The 12,153-nt window shown below is 36.1% G+C and overlaps 1 protein-coding gene across 10 annotated transcripts in view; it reads left to right on the top strand.

Moving 5' to 3' along the window:
* The window catches only part of PTPRZ1 (protein tyrosine phosphatase receptor type Z1), a 139,995-nt gene that overhangs the window by 25,979 nt on the left and 101,863 nt on the right, over positions 1-12,153 (top strand). The gene's annotated exons all lie outside the window — the stretch shown is intronic.

The raw sequence follows: 12,153 nt of genomic DNA, 5'->3' as shown, positions 1-12,153 counted from the left end.
GTTGTTACACTTTTACCTTCCTAGTTATTACTCTGTGAACTTCCTTGAAACATAAGTGCATTGCAACATTGCAGCATACCCTCTTGAATATTTTAATTTAACCACGTGTTTCCATTTCTTGTCAAATAATAGACATTTTGAAGACTTCTACAAAGTTGCATCCCTTTCAAAATTAGAAATATTTTTATTTAGGTGATCTTAAAAAAAAAAAAAAGTGTTCTGTATTTCCTAAAGTTTGGTGTCAATATATTGATTTGACATCCTTGCTGTCACTTGAACGTCAATTTAAATAATATTGCAGTTAATGGCTCATCTGCTGTCCCTATATGAGCTATCTTTTGTGCATGTTTTAAGGGTTTCTTAAGAAAGGTTATGCTCATTTGTGTTCAAGAACTATTTATCGGATTCACACCTATGTTGTTTCTCTAAGCTTTGTCTTGTTTCACCATTTGGCCATTTTACATATGGTAACTTAAATCCTACTTTTTTGTTACTATTCTGTTACACTGTGCTGTTTATTTAGTCATGCTGTTGTTTATGAATTCAGATGGATTTTCCTTGCTAAAGTCAGTGTTGTAGCCATGTTAATATATTTATATTATTATGGCAGAGAGTTGCTTTGATATAGTTAGCTGTATGCCCCTCTCCTCCCCTCCCCTCTCCTCTCCACAGTTGTATTTTTCCAAAGGTGTTGTCCAGAGTCCAAAAGTTTAAACTGTCCTTGCTCACCCAGGGAAGTGAGTTTTAGCACCCTGTTCATTTTGTCTGATAGGTTTTGCGCATCTAAGTGAAAACGTTTACAAGAAAACAGCCAGAGAGAGCACTTCTACTAAGTCTATAGGTAAACATCCAGACCACCCCCTATTCATAACCTTGCATTACTTGGCCAGATGTGTAAGATGATCACAAAGTCAGGCTTTCTCCCTTGCACAATGGCAGAAATGTTTAAATGGCCCTGTACAAGGCATCCTAATTACTTGCCCAAAGAATATTAACAGAAGACACTCTCAATCCAGTCCATTGAAGTTTTCTCCATACCATAAAACCTTTATATGAATATTCATAAGAGAGGGAGAGACAGGCAGACACACTTCACAGCCTGTTAATTAATGCCTTTACCCAGGGTTTTAGTGCTCTACACCTAGACCAAGAGCAGGTGTTCATTTATCAAGGGCTTTGAGGATCTTTGAGAGCCTACAATGGGAGTTCAGTGTTAAATCCCCTATGGAGAACTAATTCTTCATCACTTCAGAGCCCCAGCTCCTTAGTTCTGTTGGGAGATACAATCCAAACCAGCAAAGGGCTTAGGCAGGTGAATTCCCAATGTGGGAATGACCTTGTCAGCTAACTGTAAGTCGACTAGTGACTTCAGGTGCATTGAAACCTACTTACAAGATTTAAGTGTGCTCAAACCATTAACTCACTATACATTTTTAGATAATGTTTTTCTCTAATTTGGGATGCAGTTAATTGACAGAGCAGTTAATTGCTCTATTAATTGGCAATAAAAATAATTTAATCTTGGTAAATGAATCATTGCAATTAACTGAAAACAAATGTATTAGTTAGATATGTTGTATTTAATTTCTTTGTGTTACAGTGTTAGTAAGTAGTTAAATTGCCTATGATTCATAATGACATTCTCAGGCTTCCTGATTTTTGTTTCAAAGATTTAATTTCTTGCTGCTAGAAAGTCACAGTCAGTTTGCAGTTGGTTATTGGGTGTTGACAGCTGACTGCCACAATATATGAACTTTCAGTTGTATTGAACTAATCTGAACCTGGAAGGAGGATTGCTGCAATGAGATTTTCAGTTCAAACCATGTTATACACTCAGTGTAGGATTGCAAGTAACAAGAGGTCAGAACCTCCATTTTGTGGTTCAGTGCACAAATTAAGGCTTTTCATGGAGTGCCACGACCACCTGAGACCTGGGAAAAGGCTTTTTACTGCCTTAGTGAAAAGTTGGATTATATGGGGAAATAGTTATTGCAGTAAGGTGAAATTTCATGTTTACAATGATTGATTAAGCCATGTATCTATCATCTTATGGGGCTATTATTTCCACATTTGGGTCAAACCTTGTTCAACTAGGCTTATGTCTGCTGACAGAATTCAGCAGGGATTAGAACAGAAAGAATATGATCTAACAAAACAGGTCTTTTCTTTGGTTGGTTTTGTTTTTTCTTCCCCTGAAATCACAAAGCTATATTCTGTTTCCCTTTACTGTTAACATATACCTAAGTTAGATGTTAGGGGGGTGGGGGGAAGAGGTGTGTGTACAGTGGTGTAATGTTCTGTCTGGATTCATAGGGGCCGTATATCTTCCCAGGCAGATTTACCTCTCCTCTCCAAGGTGAGGAGCTTTTTGATTAAATACAAATGACCAAGACACGACTGCATAGATCATGCAAAATGTCTGACGCTCTTCTGAGTCTCCACTGCAAAATATTATAAGCATCTGAATTCTGAAATCATCTGTGAAGTTCCAGTTTTGTGGGTGATGTAGGACAGGACTAGGATGGGCTTCCTATTTTGATCATGGCACTCTCTCTGAACACATATGAAATATGAGACAGAATTTGATCTCAAAATTATATCAAATGGCAGATGCAATGTAGATAATAAGACTCAGAAAGGATGCAATGTAGATAGCAAGGCACAGAACATAATTAAAAAATGAGATCCAGAAAGGAAATTAGAAGAAAATAGTTTTTAAACTGGCATGATCTTATTTTATTTGATATCTCATGTTTTATCAAAACATCTGATGGGGAAAAAAATCAAGTGTTAAGAATGTTGTTGTCGTTATCTACAATAGACCTCCAGGAGCAATCAATACATCTTTTTGTTTTCAGCAGTTTGTGAAAGTAAAAATATTGTTCCATAGAATAGTACACCACACTTTTTTATGATTGACGAAGCAGAGGACCAGGTACTGACCATTTACTTTTCAAAACAAGAGTAAGACATGCTGACTAGCAAGAGCCTGGTGGGAGCACTAAGTGCCTGAATTGTATGAAAATACAGCTCTGGTGCGATGTTTTACTTGCATTGTGTAGGAGTTGGTAAAACATGGAGGAAGGCCCAGACCACGAGTTCCCTCTGGAGTTGCCATTCTTCCATAAATCCTCTAAAACCTAAGACTAAAACTGTATTCCTTAGAATTCATGGGAAAACAGAAAGATGTAGTTTGATCTGCTTGTAATAATTCATAAGTTTTTGAAATCAGCTTCAAAATTGCTGCAGCAGATTGATGAGTTATCCCACCAAAAAGAGGCCTAATTAATTAAACTTCAGGTTGTGTGTTCTTGGTAGCTCTAAGGCTTGGATAAGTGCGTGTGGAACTCCAGCCAGTTCTTAACCTGAAAGTTTCCCAAATGCTTAAAATTAAATTTTAGAATTTGCTGGGAATTTCTCTACTTGGATACTGTGGAGCAGCTTGGAGCCTATTTCATATCTAAAACTCTTACTTAAAGAATTAATCATCTTTCAGGCACTCTTTCAAAATTAAGTCTTGCCAGAACACACATTTCTAGTGTTAAAACACACATTTCTAGTGCTAAGCTCATATTACTTTTCACGTTTCACTATATCCTGCTGTCTTGAAAACTCCATGGCCGTCAGGAAACACAAGTTTGCTTCCTTCCGCTGCCTGGACAGATGCAAACCTACATTGCAAATTTTCCCCAAGACATCCAAAGAGCAGATATAAGCTATCTGCAGAAACAGGTATGATGAGTACTCTGTGCTGCTGGTTAAGAGAGCCTGCATGATGTGGGAGAAAATGAAAGCAACAGCAGGGTCTCTAGTCCTGCAATAAATGAACTGTAGGGAAGGAGGAAGCATAAATTCGGGTTCATCACCTCACTGTGTTTTGAGATATAATATCATAAATGAATTCAAATGTAATTACAGTTATTCTGTAGATCCCCCGTATACCTCTGCATTAATCATTCTTCCATATTCTAGTAAAGAGAACCTCCTTTTTTTCTCAGAAAATAAGAACACACACTAAGTGACTGTTTTGCCTTTGTTTTGTTCTTTTAGTGTGTCAGTGTTGTTCACATTTTTCTCTGTTTGTAGCAGTTGTGAGGTGCTTCCTTTCCTTTTCCAAATAATATGTGTATGTAATCAGTTACAATAAGAAGAAATGCCAAAGGGAAAAAGAGTAAACATGATATTTCTAATTTGATACAATTATAAGAAATCAAAATATCTATGTTTATACAGAGGGATACATACTCCATTTTGACAAATCCTTAGATATATACTTATACATACCTGTGCACATATATATAAATGTAAGGATTTGTCAAAAAATGTCAGTTCCTATATTTATTTACAATATTTCCATCATACTGTTTTCATTATATTCATATATTCTTTTTCAAATAGAGATACATGTTTTTATAGATATGCATTTGGTATCAGGTGTCCATGTTCAGCTTCAGAATTTTTTGGTCATAAAATTCTGATTGAAGAGTTTCTTCACGGAAGTAGAATGGTTTTGGTATGGTTTTGCAACAGGTTTATGGCATAGTATCTAGATGTATACGAATACTTATACAAAAACATCCAGGGCAATAACAAAGGTTATTGAAAAAAGAATTTAACCAAGATGTTTAAAGTACCTCCCTGAGGCAAAAGAAGATATTGCTATCTAAAGAGCCGCCTTTCAGGAAACTTATTGGAAAATGACTAGAGGGATAATGGTTGAGCAGAATTCACAAGTCCAGAATCCAATAAGCAGGAGAGGAAAGTACTTAATGATTAAAGACTTCCTCCTTCAGATATTTCTCTCATTCTGCCACCCATCATATGGTTCCATCTGAGGGTGTTCATTAGAGTCTACAAGATCATTTTAACTTCTGAAAGTTTACAAAAGATAAAGTTTCTAACAGCTGACTTTATAAACTCTACTGTGCTACTCATAAGAGGTTTACTCAGAAGGCTACGTCTACTCATAAGAGGTTTAGAGGTATATTACCAAAACTGTAGAGTTTTACTGATCTATAGATGTTAACAGGTGGAGAGGCATTGGAGAAAGGTAGATTTTTAAAAGCTTTTCCAAAAGCCATTTAAACAAGAATGCTGAGATTTTTGTATAGGAATTAAATTTGTTTTATTTTTCATTATAGTTCTGAAATGTCTATTGCAACAAGGTTTTGTTTGTTGGAAGGAGGATTGTAAATATTTTGACACTTAGGTGTTAAATGTAAAAGATAAAGCACATATTCTTCATTCTTTCATTCCTAATTATATTTATCATACTTCTTCACACTCAATTTTGCTAGAAATCAAAATCAGAAAAGTTTTCCTCAGTTTCTCTGTGCAATAGCCATAACATTGACAAGTATAATGCAAATAAAATTGTTATCATTGGTATTTATGTTTAAACAAAGTCCAGTTCTGCTCAACTTTATCTTTTCCTATGTCTTTGGTAATGCTAACAGAGAAATGAATTCATTTTGAAACCAAATGCCTGTAATTTCACTGACTTGATTGAACTTTTGTTTGTTCATGTCTGGTCTGGATGTACTCCTAGTTTTTTTATTTATGCGATCCCATTACTTTACACATATAGCATTAAAAGACAGTCTGGGTTTGAGGAAAGGAGTCTGTGTAGTAGCAGAGTTATATAAGAGTGTGTCCCAAAAGGCACTGCTTGATACCTGCATTTGAATAAAAATTTCCATTTCTATTGTAAAATCCATTTTGCCTCACTTAATACATGGGACGTTAGTGTTTTATCTTGGGGGAGATTACAGTCCTCCTAAGTCCCTTCTGGTTTTGGCTTTAGATGCCTGGAAGGCATTCATCATCTTCAGACGCAGGCCAGTCATCCAGCCTTCGTGGGTTACCTACTCTGTAGGTTCTTAAATTGTTGAGGTATTTTTGTATTTAGCCCAAGAGCTTCACAGGCACTTAATTTCACTGTGCCTGTTCATTCTGGACATTCTGTCTATACCAGTCTCCCACCTAAACTCTCTTGTCAACCTTGTTTCAATGAGCAGGCACTTGAATGCTACATAGATTCCTAGTGAAGCTTTAAAAGTTAATATGATCAATGCTTCAACTAACTGCTAATGGTTGTGTTGGAAGCTGAAGTCTGTCAGATCATTTTCCTCCATCCAGATGACGTTTAGGTGTACAAGATCAAAAACGGAAAGATGCATCTAACATATCCTATTACTTTGCCTGTAGTCACTGTTAAATTGGGAAGTGGCAAATTTAAGCAGATTGGATCATATCCTGTGGTATCCTGAGCTCCCTCCCACTTTCCACTTGTTGTCTAGAAAATCAGGGTATTCTGTAAACACCAGGCATGTAAAATTGCAATGGAATAGAACCTAAATTGATCAAACTGGAGTCCTTGTTGCTTCTTCATATACAGGTACACTGGAAAACCGTGATTAAATGTGATTTATAAACATTAGCTCATACCGTAACCACTATCCTTTTAATTCATGGCACTGTTCACTGTAAAGTTTTGACAGGTTAAGCAAGCAGAGTGCCTACTAATACTCTGGTGCTTAATGATAACTGCTTTTAAATGAAAGCAATCAATCATTTTCTTCTTCTTCTTCTTCTTCTTCTTCTTCTTCTTCTTTTCTTCTAGATTTAAGTGTAATTCATATTAGTAAGTAAGTGCTCCTAGTAAGTACGCACAACAACTGTCAAATTTTAAGAGGCTGTTTTGGCTTTATATTTAATGCAGGGAAGGTCTTGGTTTATCAGCCCATATCAGAATGAGCAGCCTACACTCCAGCATAGTTAAGGGAAATGATTCTCTTTATAGATACCCTAAAATATATTGATGCCTAAAATAAGCCTACACAGAAGGAACTGTGGATTAAAAAAAAATTTAAGTTTCTCTAAGGCTGTCAGAATTCTCAGACCCATCTTGAAAAAAGATTTAAACACTTTGACTTTCAAGGAGAAAATACACGTGAAATGGTAGAGGTTGGGTATAAAATCACTTTAGTATTTTTAAGGATTTTACAGATGACATTACCAAATTGAACAAATCCATGAAAGAGACCTTATTCAGACAAATGTATCTTATTGTCTCAAAGAGATTTATAGATACCTCCTGTCATTAGAACGTTGTGACTGTTAGCAGACTGTGCTTTTAATCTTTTCATTCCTCTGTCAGTATAAATCATGCAGTTGAGAAAATGAAGCTACACCATCATAAGATGGATGAAAGGTATAGAAGTGGATCCTGAAACCTTCTGTTAATAGAAGAAGGTAAAATAAGGAGAGAATAAATTATTTATTAGCAGGGGTGATTTTGTTAGTTTTTGTTGTGTTTAAGATTCTGTTTATTTTCTGAAGTAGAATCTGCATAATAAAAGTCTTTCTGATCTATTTAATTATATTATTTTTATATGTGAAAAGAAACATCTATTTTGACAATCACATGTAGCTTTTTTTTAAAAAAAAAAAAAGTTGTTATTCTAGCCGTGCATTTTGTCCTCCTCTCTGACTTATTTGCAGAAATTTTGTCCAGTTCCCCACTTCTTAGCCACTAGACATACACGTCTCTAAGCTGTTCCTTGAGCTACCTTGTAGCTTTGTATTCTTATCATACAATTTCAATTTGTTGTCTGTGTTTAAACCTAACTCTTCTCCAATGTTTTGGTCTAAAAAATATGACTTTCAAAATATTTTACGTTCTATAAAAGTGCTGTTGAAGAGTAGAAAGATCAAGTAGGGCGTAAGGTCAGAGCTACACTACTGTATTTGAATGAGTATTATCCAAGACATTCACATTTAGACATCAGTTGGTGCATCTTGATAACCTTCAGTGGATTTAAATCAGTCTGGTAGAAAATCTGAACCTGGGTGACCAGTCCTTTGTCCTGCTAAACAGTTTGCTGAGTGTATTGGCAAGCACCGTATGTATTTGAATAAAAATTTTCAGACTGTTTTGCTAGGTCAAGCCATTTGTCTGTCCTTGACAATAACCAATAGCAAATGCCTAGGCAAATACATTAAAATAAGTTAAATATGTAATGATGATTTCCCAGTATAATGCTCCCAATTTCATCTGCATCTGGCTCAGAGGTATGGTGAACCAAAAGTGATCAAATTGTGTTTAAGAGGTATTTGTCACTTATAGATTATTCTAATCTTTTCTGAACCAGTACAAGCTCCTAGTATTCATAGCATCCAGCTTATGCAGTGTCAATAATACAAGTGTACACAGGAAAGATCTCATGAGACACAATTTTGTTTAAAATGAGAACTTCTTCACTGTGTATTTAATTTCAAATGTACTTTGTATCATTTTCAGCGATTGCTTAAATGCTTGCTAGAATCCAGAAAGTTCCTATGCTCTTCTTTGACATATGAACCACAGGTCGAATCCTGTGCATGTAAATTGAAATTCCTGTTGATTTTAAAGTCAATGCACGTCTGTAACGCATTGCCATTGTCCACTTGAACTAGATGAATGCATATGAATTTAGAGTCTCTGCTCTTTGCTTCTCAATTAGATTTTGGGACAGGAGGAAAATACTGAGTGACGTGTAACTTCCTAGGACCACATGATGTTTTTGCAACTTGAATGACGAGTTAAGACTGCCTACCTCTACTGTGCACAAAGAACATCAGTGCCCTGTGCAGAAAATCTTTTATCTAAATGTGTCCCAGCTTCCATAAAAATGGCATCTGGTGGCATAGTCTTGTAAATGCAGGTTTCACTGGAGGTGCAGCTCAGAAGTTCAGGCTGTAGCTTAGGCTTAGCAAAGGCTAAAACACAGGAGGTTGTCCTTTTGTCCTCTTGAGTCTAGCAGCTGGTATCTCTTGACACCGCCTTGGCAAAAAGGACAGGCATACAGACCTGGTAAAATTACAGCAGACTGGTATAAATTACAGTCCCAGATTACGCTTGACCTTTCTCCTGCATAGCAAAGCAGCACATCGAGTGTAACATCCCCAAACATACTTTGTGCCTCAAAAACTGTCCTCTCAATACCCTTTTTGCTAAGGCTTAGGAGAAGGGTCTCTGGAGGCCATTTGTGACTTGTTGTGTCAGCGTCTGTCAGAGGATTTTCCCTGCCAAAAATCATAGATTTGAGGTCCTGTTTCTACTTTTTTATCCCAGCACAGAGTGCTAAATCAAGATTTCACTCACATATATTTCTTTTAATCTTTAAAACTATTCCATTTTTACCTTTACATGTGAATAAATACACACTGAGTATCAGAATGCTTCATTCAGAGCAGTAAATCAAAAGCAACTCAACCAAGGCCAATAGGTGCAAAAGAAATATCAGACTCATGTCAGGAGGAAGAAAACCTGGCTATTTATACATTCTAAATTGGAAAAAAAATCTACAAGATCATACTACTCCCAGTACTATGCTTTAACCAGAAGCCCCTCTTCTCTGTTTTTTTCCCCATGACTGAACGTGAGACAAGGTCAACAACAAATCAGTCAGTCCAGCTGCTCCTCACAAACAGTGAAGCATTGGCCACCACAATTCCTAACTTTATGGGCCTCTGGAACTTGGGTGTGGACTAGTTAGGTAGAATATAAAGCAAGCAAGTCTCACAGACTCATGCAGTCTCTGAAGGAGGGTAGAGAAGGGAACAAAAAGCAATTAATGATATAATGATATCTTGCATGTCTCCCTGACGTACGTAGAAAGATAACCATACAACTGGTTGAAAGGTGACCTCACAACTGAGCTGTCTTGCTCTATAAATTAATCAACGGTCTTTGGAAACATATTCAACAGAATCCTGAAAGAAGAAGAGAACACTGAAGACTTTTTGCTTCATAAACCATCAGTAGAATTCAAACTGTTTTGGGCACTAGCTGAAGAGAGTCAGTCAGTGGTACAAGAGCCACGTTGACTCTCAAGCTGATCGTTTTAAAAGCTCAAGTGTCAGTATAAAAGATTTACATATAACACCACAACGCTTTTGTGAAGACTTTCTCATTAATACCACATTCATTTAAATTACATGTAAGGAACTTAAATACACTGTTGTATTTAAATACACTTAGATACACTTGTATTGTTGTCATATCCCAAAAGCAAAATGGATGTTAATTCGTTAACTCTAAAAGAAAACTTTCTTTCCATCTGGTCTCTACTGTTGGCTGGTCACTGAGTGTTTACACAGCAAGGCTTTATATGATTCATGGTTGTGCTTTGCCAAGGAAGCTAGCAAAGCTCAAGGGAAAAATTGCTGCATGCACTTGTCCCCTTACACTCACACAGAAGCACGCACTTTTATCTGACACCCCTGCTACCCACGGTTCCTCAATTGCTTCCTTCCCCAAATGAAATTTGCTTTTCTTCCTTCATTTTGTCACGTTTGTAACAGAAAGAGGCAATACCAAAACCACTGACAATCACTGCCTGTGAGTGTGCTGTGAAGGGACTGTGGGAGCACAATAGGTGAATAGCAGAGGAGAAAAGGTGTATGAACTCCTAAGGTCTCCTGGCATTTATAAAGACTTTCCATAAGATTTACTGGGTCTATAAGTGTGTAATGCACCAAAAAAAAAGTGAACCTTGCCCCTTTTTTTCTTGTTCATTGAAGCTATCACTCCTTGTCCATCAGACCTCCATCTGGAATTTAAAAAGTGGTGGGACGCTCTCACGCCCAAACCCTGCTTACTTAGCATATGAATGCTCAACTGATTGTTTGAAGTAACAATTAGGAGGACAATGGATAAAAGAGGAAACTGGAGACAGCAACTGACACCTGTGAATCAGAACTTAAACAGCTTTCTTTTACATAATTAATTAAAGAAGCAGGCACAATGTATATTGACTTGAAAATATAGTCCAAAGACAATGAGTGCAAGTAAAGCCTTTTGCCACTGCTTTCAGTTCCAGGACTCAGATATAAAGTTTGATCTTTTTGTAGAAATCTTAGTCATGAGTGAATGTTGCTAAGTGTTGCAAGGGTGTTTTTTGATGGGGAGGGAGAAAGGGAAGATAAAAAACATTTAAGGGGAATCACAGTTTCATGGGGGAGGCAGGTGGCTTGATGTTATTGAAATATGTGGAATTTAGATAGGTAGACAATCATTGTAAAGCACAGAACATTGCTAACCTTGCAAATAGCAATTATGATTTAACATCCCATAATCAACACTGCAGACTTGTTCCCATTAAAGAAAAAGAAATGGATGCTATGCAAATGTTTCATGAAATTGTATTTACTGCAGAATGTGAGCCTAATTCTATGACATTTTCTCAAGGAGGCAATCCACATGTGTGCTCAATGTGTTCATATGCAATTATTTCTTAAGTAGGTTATATTGTGCTTCTCTAGAACAGTATTTAATGAAGCTAGTAAAGATTATTACTTTAGAAATGATAGTCTCAAAAAACTGTATCTCCAATTTGCATATATTAATAAGTATTGAGGGCATAGTCTTCCTTTTGCATGCACCAGTAGCATTGCTAGAGTTATACGGACATAAAAAGCATAACAGTGAAGGTTATCCTGTAGTCAAAAAAAATCAATAAGCGTTTATATAGTTAGTCTCTCTAGAGAAAAATAATGTCATTAAAAAGTATCTAATATTTAGCCTTTCTCAATAAAGTTTATGGAGATACAAGTAACTTCACATACATCAGCTATAATATTGCTGATGCTAGTCCACACTGAAATGAAATTTTAGAATATTTATTCACTATCTTTAAATGGCATCAGTAATACAAAGTTAGAGAAAACCTGTAAAGTCCTAATCGCACTGAAGTAAAAATTTAGGTTTCATTGACTTCCAAGTAAACTAGACTAGTTCTTTGTAAAGGACATCACAGAAGACAGTTTCTTCAGAGGGAGGTCTGGTGATAGGTGTATTAATTTTAAAGGGAAAATTCAGTTGAAATTATATATTTAAAAGAAAAAAGAAAAAAAGAAAATAGATGGAACCTAAAAACTGGATGGAATATAAACAAATTAGATACAATGTGAACAAAAAATAAATAAGTAAATAAATAAACAAACACCTGGATGGAATGAAGTTTGGGAGGAAGAAACCATTAATCATACCAGCATATGTATGTCAAGTTTTATGCTAAAAGTTAAAAATTGAATAACAAATGAGATTCCGATAAACTGAAAAGCACTTATCTTTGCTTTGTTTATGACCTTTATATGCTACAATGCAAA

This window comes from Anser anser (genome assembly GCF_964211835.1).
Source record: "Anser anser genome assembly, chromosome: 1".
NCBI lineage: Eukaryota > Metazoa > Chordata > Aves > Anseriformes > Anatidae > Anser > Anser anser.
This window is presented reverse-complemented; position numbering and strand designations above follow the sequence as displayed.